Source organism: Gracilinanus agilis, chromosome 6 (assembly GCF_016433145.1).
Source record: "Gracilinanus agilis isolate LMUSP501 chromosome 6, AgileGrace, whole genome shotgun sequence".
Lineage (NCBI taxonomy): Eukaryota > Metazoa > Chordata > Mammalia > Didelphimorphia > Didelphidae > Gracilinanus > Gracilinanus agilis.
In genome coordinates this window covers 273,318,171-273,331,976 of record NC_058135.1, presented here as the reverse complement: position 1 = coordinate 273,331,976, position 13,806 = coordinate 273,318,171, and the positions used below count along the sequence as shown (strand labels likewise).

Below are 13,806 nucleotides of genomic sequence, written 5' to 3'. Positions count from 1 at the left end.
TTTCCAACAAGCCTAAGGGGACATAGGAAAAGAAATTCTACTAAATTATTCTTTTAAAACTATCTTCTAAATGTATAACATCCTTGGGAAAGTATAGTTTAGAAAGAAAAAAAACTTAAACCCTTCGACTCCATTTCCCAGAATTCTTTCCCGTCTCAAAATTCCTTTTTCCATTTTTCTTTAAGTACATCTTTATATTACTGTTTGTATGGTTCTATAAGCTCCTCCCTCTCTCTCTCTTCCACGTGAGTGGCTAAGGTGAGTTCCCACTTGACTCCAGCCCTTTAATTTCCCATTTTGCTTCAAATTAAATTTAAATAAATCTTATTAAATATAATACTTGGAATATTTTTGGATTTTAATTTTTTATTCTATAGGAATCTATCTGTCAAGATATATATATACTGTATAAATATAATCACAAAAATTCTTTATAGAATGAGACCAAAATATTTGGGAAAATATTAATTGCTCACAAGTAGACTAACATAACAGAAATGATAATGCTATCAATTTAATGCAATTTTGTGATATACAAAACAACCAAGGGATAATTTGGTAGAACTAGAAAAAACATAAATCTATTCATCTAGAGAAATAAAGTCATGACACTCAATGAAAATAATGAGGAAACAAAGTGGGAAAGAAAGGTGACTGGCAATATAAGAATTCAAAATCTATTTTAGTAACAATAATGATTAGCATTTTATATAGTATTTTAAGATTTTCAAAGTACTTTACAAATATTATCTCATTTTGTCCTTACAATAACAAAAAAAGAAAAGAACAATTATTATCTGCATTTTACGAATGAGAAGACAGGCAGAGGTTGAGTGACCTACCAAAACTTATACAGCTATTAAGTGTCTGAGGGAGGATATTGAATTTTTATATATGCCTGGTTTATGAACAAAGAAATTGAAGCTATCAATAGCAATTGGAAAAAATGCTCTGGATCATTAATAATAAATATTATTAATATCATTAATAATTAGATAAATGCAAATTAAAACCTCATGTAGGTTCCTCCCCATACAAATCATATTGGAAAAGATGATAAAGAAACCAAAGTGATCAGAGAAGTCCAAAAGCTGAGGGAAAATCTAGTTGATTTTTTCCCTGCCTGGCAGTAGCTGTGTGAAGTTCCTGCCCAGACTAGATAGATAAGTGTCTTCCTAAAGTAAAGGAAAAGGCACCACCTGACTCTGGTGGGACATGGGCATCAGTAAAACAAAAGCTACCATAGCAGATGGGCAGCAACTTAGAATCTGAAAAAGCATTGAGTAGGGGCTGTGTATTTGAAGGTGATTGAGTCATTAGATCTGTTTGCTTCTTCCTCTTTCCCCAGACCATCAAAAAAACTACAGAGAAATGGGCAATCCATTTAAGGTAGCCGCATGAGTAGCTGCACTGATTGAGGGCTTCCCAAAGACTGGAAAAGATCCCCCTATCCCAAGTAAATCATAGATCAAAGAAAGCCAAACAACCACAGTCCTCTCTCCTGGCATATTAAGGCATCCCTGGAGACAACTAGCAGATCCAGTGTTCATTCCTGTGTTGGGCACAAAAAGGAATCGGTCCATACACTCAAGAAGTCTCCATTCCTCTGAGCAGACTGCACTCATTTAAATGAGCAACTGCTGTCCATATGAGAAGGCACTTGAAAAGTCATTGGCCTTGAGGTCTCCTTGAAATAAAAGGGCTAGCATGGAAGAAGGACAGATTGATCCAAATAATGTGCTTATAGATTCCTCTCTCCCAAAAAGCCACTTTCTGATGGTCTTTGCCATATCTGACAGGCAAGGTCTGGGGAATTGAAGGTCTGAAGTGTGTAGCAAAGTATCAGGCACCAGGATGTTTTTAGTTTTAAGAATATACCATAGAATGGAACTTGCTTTCATGTGCATAAGGGATACGAACACTGAAGCTACCCTAACTTTGCAGGATTCATTGACCATCCTTGTGGAAAGAATCTCAACATTTTCTAGAGAAAAACATTTCTAAGTTTACGTCAAATGTCTTTGCCTTCATAATAGGTAACTGCAAAAGAACAAAGAACAAACAAGAAGATAATGCATTTGGGAAAAGGAGAAATCCTGAAGAAAACCTCTTGAGGAATGCCCAAGGCTTGGGTCAGGGATTTTCAGTTACTAGAAGTCAGATGTCCCTGCCTCCTTTTTTTCTATGACACTTTCCTCCATTAGGAAATGTATCTCTTAATGGTCCTTTGGACTCTTTAATTAACCTATAATCATTGTTGACAGGCATTTACACCTGAGACAAAAGTTTATATCTTCCCATTCTTTAAAAACATCCTCATTTCCAGGAGCCAATAATGTCAGTTTTCTAGCACTTGACATGATAATTGCAGCTCTTGAAAGGGATGAGGTCAGACTCTGCTTTCCCTATAATTCCTGCCTTGGCAGTGCCCACCTTATTTATTCCCATTCCTGTTGTCACAGCTCTAAATCCTGCCCTGGTGTCAGAGAACAACATGGTGAGTAACTGAGTCTCTTAGCCTTAGAGTAATGGATTGGAAGAGCCACTTCCTGGAGTAAGAAAGTAGGCACCTGGGTCTCTCAGTGGTATATCCAGGGCAAGAATTCTAGGGACATTTTCTAAATAGAGATTGTTATATCACTGGGACACAGGGGGTGGGGGTATTGCACTGGCACTTGAGGTATGGTTAAGTCTTTTCTTCTGTTGGCTTTCTACCCATATCTGTTCCATACCCTTCTAGAAGATGTCAGAGGAAAATTGAGACACGGGGCAAGGGGGAAGTTCCCAGTGCTGGATGTAGATCAGTGGTTCCCAAACTTTTTTGGCCTACCACACCCTTTCCAGAAAAAATATTACTTAGCCCCCTGGAAATTATTTTTTTTAATTTTAATAGCAATTAATAGGAAAGATAAATGCACCTGTGGCCATCAACGCCCCCCTGCATTGCTGCAGCACCCACCAGGGTGTGGTAGCACTCACTTTGGGAATCACTGATCTAGATGATGAGGAATTCAGCCTAAACAGTAGCCCCCAAAACATATTGAGTCCCAGCCAATTTTTTATACCCTTTCTTTCTCTCTTGGAATTAATACTAAGTATTGGTTCCAAGGCAGAAGAGTGGTGAGGGGTGGGCAGTTGGGATTGAGTGATTTGCCCATGGACACAGAACTAGAAAGTGTCTGAAACCAGATTTGAATCCAGGACTTCCCATTTCTAGGCCAGTTTCTCAAACCACTGAGGCAAATAGTTATCCTTGCCCGATAACGGGAAGGGGCTGTAGTTACTGAGTGTGACTCCAGCCTAAAAACAAGAGTTCCTGAGCCCTAATCTATCTCCTTTCAGTTAAGAGAGAAAGGAAAAGTCTATAAATCTCACAGAAGAAGCTTGATTTCATAAATCTTTTCTTGTTTAGAGATAAATATGAAAAGCAAGACCCCTGGTTGCCCATAGCCTTTAGTTTCTAGTCTTCCCATCACCTAGCCCAGCACAGTTCCTTGTGAATCAAACATTCAATCAATAGGCAAATAGTAACCATCTACTATATGCCAAGTATTAAGTCTAATCCTCTCCTCAGAGACAAAAAAAAGACTTTCTGGTTCTACTGACAACACACAAAGTGATCCTGAGCAGTCCATTCCTTCCAATCAGTTCTCCCTTGCATGTGTCAGTGTGGACAGAGAGCGGGGAGAATGGAGGGGGAATAAGCACTTAAGTGCCTGCTATGTCCTAGGAATTATGCTAAACATTTGAAAAATAATAATAGTTTTCTTATTGTGTGTCTTTGGCAAAGATGTTTAATTACCGTAGCTAGGCTCTATGAGCATCCAAACTGAAACAGGTTAGATTCATTGGGACAGATCCTGACTGAGAGACCCTGTTAAGATGTTTTTGAATCTGCATTTGAAAATATTATTATATAACACTGACATGGAATTCTCTAACTAGAATTTCTTAAACAACAAACAGGGTCACAAAATCTATTTAATCAAATATGATAAAGGACAACTCTGTGTAAGTCCTGAGCAGGCTGCCTGGGATCTGCCAAAAGATTCAAATATTTAAAGGTGCTGACAGCAATTCTGTTCCTGGAATTGATTACAAAACATTTGTTGGTTCAGCCCTGTGATTTTATCAAAGTGGGGAGATCTCATGAAGGCAACTGCCTCCAGCAAAGCAGATCACCAACTTCTTCTGCAATTTGAAATCCTTAAGATTTGCCTGGAACACCAAGATACTAACTAACATGCCCAGAGAAACACAACCTCTCCAGTGTCAGAGACTAGATCCAAACCCAAATCCTTCTGACTTGGACAGCCTTCTATCCACTCTGGCACACTGCTCAGCAATACCCACTTAGCAAAATAATTAACTTAAAACAGGAAGCAAGGAGAGAGTCAACTCCCCACCCCACCACACACACCCAAGGAATGACTTCTGGTTACTTCCAGGACCCAGAGAGAGCCTTGGTTGTCCATAGATCCTGGCACCTCAAAGTATTCTGAGATCTTAATCTACATGAATCATTATTTCCAAGGATCCACGGTCTCTCCCAAGTCTCATTGCCCTTGACATACATACTTGGACTCAACTGAGATGATACTAAAACACTGCTTAAATATTTTTCATTTGCCTTTTGGGCGCATATGGGAACATTCATTCTGGGCTGCAGGACTTCTGCTTATTGGGCCATTTGATTGATTCTCTGTTATGTTCAGAGCTCTGAGATATGCAGTAGCAGCAGGTACAAAGGTTTAGACCAGATCAGATCACAAATCTCTGGAAGACATAACTTAGTGGAGGCAATGAGCAGAAGAGGCCTATGCAGACCATTATTCTAATTTCAAATACAACAGGGAATGTAAGCATTAGGAGTACACAAACTCGTTACCATTTGTGATTGTAGCCAAGAAATAACTCAGCTCTTGAATAATTATAATGAATTTTAAAAAGCTACCATTTATTTAGTGCTTTATGCTTTTGAAAGTGCATTATCTATGTTAATGTATTTATTCTCAGGACCTTGAGAGCTGGGAACTATCTTCATCCCCATTTTACAAATGAGAGAAATGAGGCTGAGAGATTAAATGACTTGCCCAGGATCACACAACTAGTCCATGCCTGAGGTAGGATTTGAAGTACCATTAGTCTCTTCTGACTTCAGATTATTATCCACTAAATCACAAAAGTGATTTCTAAACCTCAGATCTACCCATATCACCCTCATCCCTATTCATTAAAGTCCAATAGTGCCTTATCACCTTAAAATAAAAGATATTTTGTTTGGTATTCAATGTCCTTTATAAACTATCTCACCAGTCTTCTTGTACTTTTTAACCCCTTATATATTCTTCAGTCCAGAAAATCTGGCCTATTGGCAGGTCCTACAAAAAAAAATTCACCTGTCATCTCGGGGTATTCTCACTGGCTGTATCCAAGGACTACAATATTCTATCTCCTATTCTCTATCTCTTCCCTTCCTGTGAGTCCCAGATCAAATCTCACTTTCTCCAGGACATCTTTCCCAATCATCCTTAATTCCAATACCTTCCCTCTGCTGATTGGCTCCAATTTTTCTTGTCTATAGTTTGTATAGTGTGTGTGTGTGCGTGTGTGTGTGTGTGTGTGTGTGTGTTGTCTCCTCCCATTAATCCCTGAACTTTATTAGAACAAGGTCTGCCTATTCCCTTTCATTGAAACTCTAGAATGCAGCACATTGTCTAACACATAATATATGCTTAATAAATGTGGGTTAACTAGCTCACTAAAAGACCTACTTTATAATTATTTCTACATTTCTTGAGCCAGTTTGGTTTAGCAATAGATAGAGCACTGAACTTGTATTTAGGAAGACAGGGATTCAATCTGACCTCAGACAATCCCTTAATTTGGGAGCCAAGGCAAATCACTTAATCTTTATCTCGGTTTCCTTATCTATAAAATGAGGATAATAATAGCACAAGCATAGAAGGGTGTGAGGATCAAATGAAATAACATGTATAAACTGTTTTGCAATCCCTAAAGCACTGAAATAAAAACTACTACAAATATTACTTGTTGTTGTTCAGTAGTTCAGCCATGTCTAACTTTTCTTAGCCCCATGGACTATAGTTATCCATTTAATTTTCTTAGCCAGGATCCTGGAGTGTTTTACTACTTATTATGGATCCTCTTGTCAGGCAATCAGTGGTTAAGTGGCTTGCTCAAGGTCACACAGCAAGGAAGTGTCAAAGGCTGCATTTGAACTCAGGTCTTCCTGATTCCAGATCCAATGCTCTTAATCATTGAACCATCATTGGCTCATTATTATTATTACTTCTTTATAAATGTTGAATGTTATATTTTGTGAGGTTTATATAGCCCAAAACATGGTCAGCTTTTTGTATGGGTATCATGAATAGCTGAGAAATATGTAAACTATATATTGTTTCATTCATTGATAACCATAGAGACTTCACATCCCTAATTTTTCCAAAGTTTTATTGTCTTTAACTTTTTTTTTATTTATCTTTTCATTAAATTTGTCTACGTTTAAAGGGGATATACAAAGATCTACAATCATTGTTTATCATTTATTTCAATTTTTTATTATTATTTGTATTATTTTAAAAATAAAAAAAATAAAAAAATTATTTTAATTAACAAGCCTTTATTTACTCCATCTCACCTATCCCGTTAAAGAAATGAGAACAAAACATGTCTAATTAATAAGTAAATAAGTGAAGTAGAACAAACTTCCATATTGACCATGAGACAAAATATATAAATAATTAAAAACATGCATATATCATTCTTTATTACAATCTCATCTTTTCTCTGTCATACTTCCTCTCCAGTTATCTAAAATCATGGCCAATCCTTCCAATAGAGTTCCTAAATTTCAGTTGTTCCGTTTTACAAAGTTTTATCATTGCACAATTTTATATCCTGGTTTTGCTTACATTGCACCAATTAAATCTTCCTAGATATCTCTGAATCCATCCTTTTCATTATTTTTAGAACACAATTTCCATTCATATACCATAATTTTAGCCAAAATTCCCTAATTTAGAGACACAGTCTTAATTTCTAGTTCTTTGACACTATGAAAAGAGATGCTAGAAATATTTTTAAACATTCAAATGTTTTCCTGCAATCCTTTGTGATCTGGACCTGTAGTGGTATTCCTGGTATGACAAAAGATTTTCCCAGGAAGTGGAGTTGGAATTAGCTTTAGAAGAAATGTAGGAATTGTGAATGTAAAATCCCTTTACCCACTCCTTTCCCCATGATTACATCATTAGTAGATATATGATTCTATTCAAAATATTTTTGTAATTAAGTCATATATGAAGTATTTTTTTGTAGTTCAGTCATTTTGGAATTGAATAAATATGCAATTGTAAATACTGAGTATTTCTGAAAAATAATCATTTCTTTTAAAAAAATCATACAGAATGCAGAATTATGTAAAGTTTTTCTTCACCACAACCATGTAGTGTACTTTTTCTTCACTTCTTCATTGTATGATTTTGTTGATTTTAGTTGATTAGTGGGTAACTATAAACATATCTGAAAAATTATTGTATCTTTAGTACAAATTAGAGCTATATAAGAGGGCTGCTCACAAGGCTCAAGGTCTTTGGTTCCTAACTGGAGTCCAGCTTTATTGTGAGACTGGCCCTCTCTCAATGAACCTATTTCATTTTGGCTTGGAGACTTTGTTTTAATTTTGGCATCTTGGTTAATAAATTTCCACCTCAGCATGACTCAGATGCTCCAAAGTGATATATTACTAAAACAGAGAGTAAACAATTTAATAGAGGACTTGCTTAGTCAATTAATCATGTCTTAAATCCATCTGGAGTTTTCCTGGCAAAGATACTGGGGTAGTTTGTGATTTCCTTCTCTATCTAATTTTATAGATGAGGAAAATGAAACAGAGCTAAGTGATTTACTCAGGATCATACAGCTAGTTAGTGTCTGTGGCCAGATTTGAACTCTGATTTTCTTGACTCTGGAACTTTCACTCTATCCACTACACAACTTAACTGCCCTGATAAGTTGAATACATGTGTTATTCATATTGGAGTGGTACTATTTATCTAGGAATGTTTCCCTTTCCTTGACTTGAAGAGGAATAAATTGTGGAATTCTATTACAAAGTTCTTTCTTTAAAAGTCACATTCCCTTGCATTTCTCCACAGGTTACTTTGTATTTGAGAGCAAAGTTCTCCAAGACCCCCAAGGAATGGACTCTCATAAAGAAGGTCTAGAGATTATCTACTTATCCCTGCTTTTACTTGGAGTCCTAGGGAACATGTTGCTTATTTACCTACATAGCCCTAAAGTTCATCACTTGTCAGAGAAAAAAATATTCATTAGAATGATAATCATCAACTTGGCTTTTGCTCATATCCTAATGATTATTTTCAGAGGAATGCCCATAATAATAAGTGTATGGGGTTGGAAATCTTTCTTGGCTGACTTAATTGGTAAAATTTTAACTTACTTCATAAGAGTGACCCGTGGTGTGTCCCTTTGCAGCACTTGCCTACTGAGTGTCTTCCAGGCTATCACCATCAGTCCCAACAGTCCCATGTGGGTAGAGGTCAAAATTAGGGCCCCCAAATATATTGGTGCCTGCTCTTTCTTCTGCTGGATTTTCAATATTCTGATAGATATCATTGTGGCTACAAATATAAATGACCTGAGGAACACCAGTAAAGAAAGATGGAAGATCGGGCATAACTCTTTTGACTTTCATACCTCAAATACTATAAAAATTCTAATTTGGAAGTCATTTTTTGATGCTCTTTTCTTGAGTCTCATGATCTGCACCAGTGCCTATATGGTGTTTGTCCTGTACAAACACAATAAGCAAATCCAACATATTCACAGCATCAGCCTCTCCCATAAAGCTTCCCCAGAGATTAGAGCCACCAAAGCCATTCTGATGCTGGTGGTCACCTTTGTCTCCTTTAATTCAGCCAGTTCCCCTTTCATCATTTATATAGTTTCTACTGAGGCAACGAGGTCCTGGGCGATTCGTTTCACTATTGCCCTATCTCTGTTTTATCCAATAGTTAGTCCCTTTATGCTGATGCAAATTGACACCCAGAGACCCAAATCTTCATGTCTTCCCTTAAATTTGAAAAGATGCTGACAAAGAGAAACTTCTTGTTGATGAGAATTTGAGAGAAGAATGGAAAGAAATTGGATGTGAAGGAGAATAAGACCATTCACTTCTTTCCTTTCCAAGCTACATGGTAAACTATGTTGCTTGCAACGTTACTTACATTGGTGTAGGAAACTCTTCACTCTATTAGAACACTCAATAGATCACCCAAATTCTTACCTTTTCCTATACATGCAACTTTTTTCTTTCCTCCTGAATTCTCATGAAGGCACCATCAATCATGTAAGACTTCAAAGATCAGAACCATCCTCAGTTACTCATTCACATTCAGTTACCAAATCTTGTTGATTCTACCTTAGGGACTTTTCTAATGCCATTCCCTTCCTTCCATATCAAAGCATTCATTCTGATTCAGGTCCTCATCTTCCATTAGTTGGAATATTAACTAGGAGACTCTTCTATTTGTCTCCCTAACTATACACTCTCCCACATTGAATTGGCCGAACAACTTCCAAATTAATATCCACAGGACATAGTGTATGTCCATCCCTGCTCATAGAGCATCAGTAGTTCCCTACTTCATCCTTGGAAAAACCAAATTTCTTTAAATTTGAAATCTATGTTCTTTCTCAAGTTGACTCCAAAACTACTTCCTAGTCAATTCTATCCTTTGCCCTCATATACTCTGGGTCCTAACCAAACTGGCCTGAATGCTTCTTGCCTTCAGATATTCAAGTTTCTACCCTTCTATAATGTCTCCCACAACTGGAACATACTCTCCTTTCAACGCTACAGTACAACCTACAAAGCTTCCTACAAAGCAATACTCAGGTACCAAATTCCTCAAGAAGTTTCACTTGGGCAGAAGAAAAATATGACTTCACAAAATTTTATGCTTTCATATATATTCGCATGCATGCTCACATTAATAATTATTTTGCCTTTATTCTGTATATATTTTGCATATATTCACCTGTATGAATTTAGTATTTTTGCACATTAGAATGTTGTTATAAGGAAATAAGGAAAGAGCAGGAGCAGGAGCTGCTGAAAAAGCAGATGCAGGAAGATTCCATTATTCTAGGGAAGTAGCAGGGCTTTTTCTAAGAGACAGTTGAAGCAGTAGGTTGAGTGTGTCTTATCTCCTTGGGTGGACCTTGTGAGATTGACTATTCTCCCTCTCCTGTGGCTATCCTTCTGATCCAACTACTTGTTCCTGTGTATCCTGCTGCTGCTGACTAAAAGATATTTCAACAGAGCTGCTTCAGACACTTAAAGCCATCTGTCAGTGAGAACCTTTACCTTGAGCCCTGTTCCTGCTTAACTTCCAACCTTACCATCTCTATCACCATCTAAGGTGGGATTTGGGTTATTGAAGTATATTTATTGTAGGAACTGGGAATTTTAGGTAAAGAAGTAAATGATAATGCAGATACCATCTTTCTGAATATAAAAACTAGGTTTGTTGGGGAGGTTTATTTATATTCTTTAGATAGATCATCCTAATTCTCTTCCCTTCCTTCCCTAATTTAAATAAACACTGTTTAATAGCATTTGGTATCCTGTAAGCTTTATCCTGTTGGCCTTCCCAAACCCTGTAATCCTTCTAATACAGGTTCTAAACAATCATTCTTTGACCTACTAAAATCCCATTACCAACAGATAATACTTAATTCATTTGGCTGAGTCAGGCAGATCAAAACTTTATTGGTTTGGGCAAGACTAAAAGGGATTTTTAGTATAAATTGGGAGTCGGTGGGTTAGCTGATAGTTGGCAGCCTTATAATTCTATTAGACTTGTCTGTCAAAAGCCAGGAAGGCAGAAGGTTCTATCCAACTTGTGCTACAGAAGGCAGCTATCCAAGGTTCTGAAGTACACCAGTGAGGTTGATTGACACCTGGCTATTAAAGGAAAGTGTTAAAGGATCACTTCTGTCCAAGTGCTGAAACCAAGTAACATCTTTGGTTGGAAAAAAAATTATTTTTCTCTCAAGATGGCTTCTAATTTTATACAACCAATTTTACACTCAATTCTGTTTCCACATTATTCCTATATGGTGGACAATATGATACAAGGAATAATGCAGATATTGTATAATGCCTTATTATGTATTCCTTATTTGTGTTTTACTGTTTTTCCAGACTACTGTTATGTATTATTGGGTTGTGATTATTTGAAACCTCTTATGAAACTGACAATACAACAGATCAGCTTTTATTTGCCTATTGTGTTTACAGGTTTGGCTATTGTTTTTAAATATAAGTGGCTGATTATTGTAATTCTCTATAAGATCAAAGATGTTATTAAGTGGATGTTTAGAGACTCAGAGTTAAAGCAGATGATGGTAATGATGCAACAAAGATAGATTTAATGGTTGTGATATAATGAATGTAACTATGATTCTTTGTGATGCAAATGGTGAAGGAAGTGATGTAGAGGCTAAAGTACCAAATAGGCTAAAAAGGGAAACACAGGAATTGAAAAAAAAATCCTGCTACTTTGTTTTCAATGAGGGATATACCATTTTTTCTCCTGATGAGATATTACATCAAAAATCCCATTAAACAATTTTCTGTGGCAGAATTAGATGCCATCAAATGAAGAACACCAAGATTTTCCAATGAGCCAAACAAGATTATCCGAGAATTTTAAATAGTGATTAAAATATATGGACCAGACTATGCTGACATTTTCTCCTGATGGAGGAATTACTAACAAAGCATGAGAGAAATCAGTTCATAGAAGAGACTAGGAACACCTTCCATTAACCCCATGGCCAGAGCAGTATGAGGAACTAGATATGAACTCAGTGCCTAACTATAGAAATTTGAAGCAGGCTAGAAAATCAGTTGTTGAGGTCATGGAGAGGCATTCAAAAAGACCAGATGCATTCTCTAGATTTGAAAGAGTTAAGCAAAATTTTGATGAGGCTCCAGCTAATTTTTTGGATTGCCTAACTGAGGCTGCTGAGTTATAATTGGGTTTGAATGTGTTGGCAGAGGAAACCATTGCCCACATCAAAAGGCTATTTGTAAACAATGTCTGTGCAGCTGTAAAGAAATTTTTTAAATCAAATTGTCCAGACTGGGAATCAATGAGTCTAGAAGAGCTCAAAAGAAAGGCTACCTAAGTTTCTGCTGCTAATAAAAATAAGAGTACTATGGATAAGGATACTATCATTGAAGACTTAAGGAGACAATTAAAAGAGGCCAGTGGTAGAGCAAAGGGCAGTGAAATAAAAGAAGCAGTGGCATCTTTAAGATTGGGGCAACCTAGGAATCAGTATGTACCAAGGGAAAGTAGATCTGGAGTTCAAAGATGTTATCTCTGCAACAAAATTGGACATTTTGTGAGAGAATACTGGTACAGAGGACAATTCTCAAGACAACTAAATAGGAGCAATGGGTATAATTAATTAATCATATAATAATGGATGGAGAAAAATAATAATGGATGGAATAATAACAAAAATAATTATCAAAGGCAGAATAATGTAAATAGTTGTCCTAATGCTTGCTGCCAAGGAGCTCAAGCATCTGGTCTTAATACAATGCATTGGGTGAGATCAGGAAAAAAACTAAAATATAATCAAGTGGTTAGTCAGAAGGGTGATGAGAACAAAGTGGCATGTTCATTATGAAGGTGTACTTGGAGTTCTCAAGTGTTTGGTAAATCAGTGGAAAATGAATTAGAGGTTAATGGTATTTAATGTAATAAGGATAAATTTATTGAATCTGTAAATAATGTAATTGAAACAAATGAAAATGTAATTAGTGTTAATGAATGTTAGGAAAAAGAAAATGATGATATAAAAATATTGAGAATTCTAATGACTGTATAATAATGGAAAATAATGAAGAATGTAAAATGAATAAGGAAAATGTGATTGTAATTGAGAATAATGACACCTAGATAGAGGTGAAAGAAAGGACCAATGAGAGTAGTGGTAAATCTGATGATGGTAATAAAGATATAAAATCCTGGGAATATCATGCAATTCAAGCAGATGTGCCTTTCGTTGGACAGGAAATGACTGATCTTTGTACTGATGTTACTGTGTTAGCTCCAGTGTTAGAGACATTCCAACCATCAAATAGCTCAGAACCACATATCTGTAACTATTAGAAACCAGATCTATGATATTCTGGTTGATACTGGAACCAGTAAATCAGTTTGCAAATTTTCTTTGTATGCCAGGATGCCTAATGAATCTCTTGGGTAGAGACTTATGTAAACTGAGAGCGATGATCCACTATACTCGAACTGGTGATATTCCATTATCTCTACCAGAAGAATATCTGAAAGCCTTTCCAATGTTTTTCTTAGATTCAGTGAGTACAGAGGGTGACTTAGGTTAAGTTTATCTAAAACCTGAGGCTATCCCTAAGGCAAAGTCTTCTACAGATGTGGGTTTATTGAAATCAGCTACTCCTGTCAGGGTGAGGACTAAGGGAGGACTAGTTCCTTGTGTACCTCAATATCCTTTGACTAAAGAAGCAATTGAGTGTATAAGACCAATTATATAATCCCTAATCCAACAAGGAATTATCATACCTTGGTTCTCAGAATTAAATACACCAATTCATCCTATTAAAAAACCAAAGTTGGATGAGAATGGCAGACCTGTATATTGTTTTATTCAGGACTTAAGAGCTTTCAATGATTATGTAATCAAAACTCATCCTCTTGT

The 13,806-nt window shown here is 36.4% G+C and overlaps 1 pseudogene; it reads left to right on the top strand.

Moving 5' to 3' along the window:
- Nucleotides 1–2,470: 2,470 nt before the first annotated feature.
- Nucleotides 2,471–9,142, top strand: LOC123252599 (annotated as a pseudogene).
- Nucleotides 9,143–13,806: the final 4,664 nt, after the last annotated feature.